Below are 5000 nucleotides of genomic sequence, written 5' to 3'. Positions count from 1 at the left end.
TTGTGATGTTCAGATGTCTTAAGGGAATCTCTTTGGGAGGAGAAAATACCTGAGGAAGAGAAAAAGTAGAAGGAAGAAAAGAAGAGTGGAAGAAGAAGAATGAGGAGGAGGAGGAGGAATTAGAAGGAGGAGAAGTAATCAAATGAATTCTGACCTGAGAATTTTTTTTTTTTTTTTTTTTTTTCATTGGGATGTTCAGGGGAGCGTTTAAGGGAATCTCTTGGGAAGAGAAGATACGCTGAGGAAGAGAAGAAGTAGGATTGAAAGAGAGAATAGCAACTTTCCCTTTCAGAGAGATACGTAAATTAATGGTGGCTCGTATAGCAACAGAGAAAAGTGATCCACCCTCGACCTTGCCCTTACCACGCCGAGTTGCAAATGGCTGTCTGCATATACAAGTAGTTTGTAGTTAAATGGTATAGTTTTTTTTTTTTTTTTTCGAGAGAGAGAGCTAGCATCCTTCAACGAAGTCCTTTAACGAATCTACGTGTTCTTTCCGAGTTCCTCCAATAGTGTCCTTTTATTCACGAGTCCTGGAATCTATACTATCTCTTGAGGGTACACTCGAGCACACTATTCTATCTAATTTCTCTTCCGCTTGTTGTGTTAAAGTTTTGTAGTTTATATAGGAAATATTTTAATATTGTTACTGTTCTTAGAATATTTTATTTTACCATGTTTCCTTTCCTCAATGGCTATTTTCCCTGTTGGGGTCCCTGGCATATAGCACCTTCTTTTCCTACTAGGGTTGTAGCTTAGCAAGTAATAATAATAATAATAATAATGTTAGTTTTGGTTATAAATTAGCATTTCTGAAAAGTATTTCCGCCAGGAAGGGTCCATTGCTCGAATGTGCTTGTTTTTACCGAGATTCAAAATATCTTGATGGGATTCTTCGATAGTGATCCTTCGATTCCTTTGGTCGCTGCAACCTCGCTGTCCTTGTGAGCTATGGTGGGGGTGTGTGTTTGGGGAAGCCTATAGGTCTTTCTGTTCAGTCGCAGCCATTGCCTGGGCCTCCTTGTTCCTAGCTTGGTGGAGAGGGGGCTTGGGCGCTAGTCATATGTATATATGGTCAGTCTCTAGGACATTGTCTTGCTTGATAGGGTAATGCTACTGTCCCCTGCCTCTGCCATTCATGAGCGGCCTTTAAAAAAAAGAGGTGACCTCCATCTGTATAATTACATCCTTTCCAAGGTAATTACTCTAGAAGGGGATACTTAAGGAGTAATGCATGTACATTACAAAGCAAAGTATACAGAAATTCAAGGATTTCTCGGTTTGTGAACGCAACAAAATCACAGTGTATATCATTTATGAAATATAAAAGGAAGTGTCACTAAATGAAAAAAGTTGTGTAAAGTTTTTTTTTTTTTTTTTTTTTTTTTTAGATAACGTCCAAGCCATTAGAGTAAGGGAGAAATTGAATTTAGAGGTCCGGGAAAGAGCCTTTAATAAGCGAATGCTTTAGAAAATCTTTCTCATTGATACTGAAAAAAAAGTTTATTGGCACTTTAGATAGTTAAAGTATTTAATTTGATAATTACTGTATCAAAATTAGTTGATTATGAATCTTATATCAAACACTAAAAGCTTGAAACATTAAGGGCAGGATAATCATATACAAAATCAAAATAACTTCTTCTTCTTCTTCTTCTTCTTCTTCTTCTTTGTCTACATCTTTTCCCACTTCTATGTGGGGTCGATGTTTCTGATTAGCTTTCTCCATCTACCTCTGTCCCACACCTCATCACCGGTTAATCCCTTTGATCGAAGGTCATCCTTGATTCAGTCCAACCACCTTCGCTTTGATCTCCCTCTCTTTCTCGTTCCCTGTACCTCCATTTCCATCACTCTCCTCCCAATATACAGTTCATCTCTTCTCATGACATGACCGTACCACCTCAGTCTACTTTCCTGGATATTATCTGATAGTTTTCCAACTCCAGTGTTGTCACCCCACACATCCATCTCAACATTCTCATCTCTGCCACATCCATTTTCTTCTCTTCTGTCTTCTTTAACGAGGAAGAAAAATCAACCAAACCCAGATAGAATTGGAGAAAATTATGGAAAATATATAGAGAAGTATTAATTGGAAAGATTTTAAGCATCAGTCACAGATTTAATCGTATTCAATTTATTTAAATAGTACTGTAATCTATTTAAAAGAGAGAGAGAGAGAGAGAGAGAGAGAGAGAGAGAGAGAGAGAGAGAGAGAGAGAGAGAGAGAGAGAGAGAGAGAGATTCACTATGGAAGAAGGAAGAAGTATGGTATGCAATGAGTGGAGACCATTATATCCCCTCAAGGTCATTTTCTGAGAAAGGGATACATAGCCGATATGTTGGGAATTACAACATAGTTATATACGATTAAAGTATTTTCTTATCATTATAACAACAACATATAATAACTATTAATGTTACTATTAATATTATTATTATTGTCATTATTATAATTATTGTTGTTGTTTTTATTATTATTATTATTATTATTAAATTGGATAGTCAAAATTTCAAGGGAATTTATTCACGATTTATCTCTGCTAAAAGAAAATATGTATTATTATTATTAATATTATTATTATTATTATTATTATTATTATTATTATTACATGTTAAGCTACAACCTTAGTTGGAAAAGCATAATGCTACAAGCCCAGGGGACCCAACGGGAAAAATAGCCCAGTAAGGGAAGGAAAAGACGAAAAATTAGATATTTTAAGAGCAGTAACAACTCATCAGGGGTTGTTTTAGGAATTGAAAATTTATCTCTTCCATTAGTTCTTCATATGAATTCCCTTGGGTTTTTTCTTCATGAAATATCAGCTTTTAATTCTTTTGTTTTCTGGGTAATTTAATATATGATTTGTATTGTTCTATAAAGAATGTTTTGGCGTGTTGTATAATTCACATGTCACCTTGGAAATACTTCCAAGTAAGGACGTTTCATGGAATCAGAGGGAATAAAGTTAATTCTAGGAACATGAAAGGAGAGGGTGAGTGTAGGAATTTCTTGCATTAAATCATTATTTCGATAAGGACTTCCCATGTCTCATGTAATTACCGCAGGGAGAGATTCTGCGTGTTAATAATTTTGCATTACATTATTATTTCGATAAGGACTTCCCATATCTCATGTAAATACCGCAGGGAGAGATTCTGCGTGTTCACCATTTTGCAGAGGGCACAGATTCCCATATCAGTGTGTCGTGATGTCACATTAACTATTACTTGTGTACTGGATAACTTTTTATTATAGTTAGTATGAAATATGCGGGCAGGCCTTATACAATACGCTCCCACGAGACTTGCGAATATTTGAAGATATTAAGGCTTTCACGAGGAAACTGAAGACTTTCTTATTCCGCGAGTGTTTTAACAGTGATGATCAAACAGTGAGCGAACAATACACATTGTGAAATGTTAAATGCTCTCGAATGAACATCATAAAACGACCGTGAAGGTCCTGTTGACAGTAGGGATCCCCTGCTGTACAGGACCATATAAGCAGAACTTATGGTTATGTATTTTTTTCACTAGCGTACATGTGGACAAAACTTTGCCTTTTCTTTGCATTAATTTGTTACTTGATCTGCAATTTACGTATTTTCTCTCCTAGTTCTCTTTGTTTTTTTTTGTCCTTATTATTATTATTATTATTATTTTATTATTATTATTATTTTATTATTATTATTATTATTATTATTTTTATTATTATTTTTATTTTATTATTATTATTATTATTTTTATTATTATTATTATTATTATTATTATTATTATTATTATTATTATTATTATTATTATTATTATTATTATTATTGGCTTTGGGAAAGATTAGAATGTTTAGGTCATACGAGAAGAGTCTCTGTAGACAGGCTTATGATTTTGGATGTTATCTGGAGATGCTAAGGAATTGCTCATAGCAGAGGCTGACATCTTGAAAAAGTAACTTATTATTATTATTATTATTATTATTATTATTATTATTATTATTATTATTATAAGCTAAGTTACAACCCTAGTTGGAAAAACAAGATGCTATAAGCCCAAGGGCTCCAACAGGGAAAAATAGCCCAGTGATGGAAGGAAATAAGGCAATAAATAAACGATATAAAAAATAATTAACAATTAAAAAGATATTTTAAAAACAGTAGCAATATAAAAATAGATTTTTCATCTATAAACTATAAAAAGACTTATGTCAGCCTGTTCAACATAAAAACAATTACTGCTTAAGTTTGAACTTTTGAAGTTCTACCGATTCGACTACCCGATGAGGAAGATCATTCCACAACTTGGTCACAGCTGGAATACAACTTCTTGAATACTGTGTAGTATTGAGTCGCATGATGGAGAAGGCCTGGCTATTAGAATTAACTGCCTGCCTAGTATTACGAATAGGATGGAACTGTCCAGGAAGATCTGAATATAAAGGATGATCATAATCATAAAAAAATCTTATGAAACATGCATAATGAACTAATTGAGATTAATATCTAGGTCGGGAATAAGCAATTCAATAGACCATAAGTTCCTGTCCAACAAATTAAGATAAGAATCAGCAGCTGAAGACCAGACAAGAGAACAGTACTCAAAACAAGTTGGAATGAAAGAATTAAAACACTTCTTCAGAATAGATTGATCCCCGAAAATCTTAAAAGATTTTCTCAATAAGCCAAATTTTTGTGCTTTGAATAAGATACAGACCTAATGTGTTTCTCATAAGTAATTTGCTGCCGAGAATCACACCTAAAATTTTAAGTCATACAGAGTTAAAGAAACAACAATGCTGAGATCTGGATGTTGAGAAGCCACTGTCCTTGATCTACTTGCAATCATACTTTGAGTTTTTCTTTTAGGATTCATCTTCATGCCCCATAATTTGCACCGTGTACTGATTTTATCTAGATCTCTATTAATGGATTCAGCAACCCCAGATCTACATTCAGGAGATGGAATTGATGCAAATAGTGTAGTATTATCTCCATATGCAACAA

The sequence above is a fragment of the Palaemon carinicauda genome, chromosome 39 (genome assembly GCF_036898095.1).
Source record: "Palaemon carinicauda isolate YSFRI2023 chromosome 39, ASM3689809v2, whole genome shotgun sequence".
NCBI lineage: Eukaryota > Metazoa > Arthropoda > Malacostraca > Decapoda > Palaemonidae > Palaemon > Palaemon carinicauda.
This window is presented reverse-complemented; position numbering follows the sequence as displayed.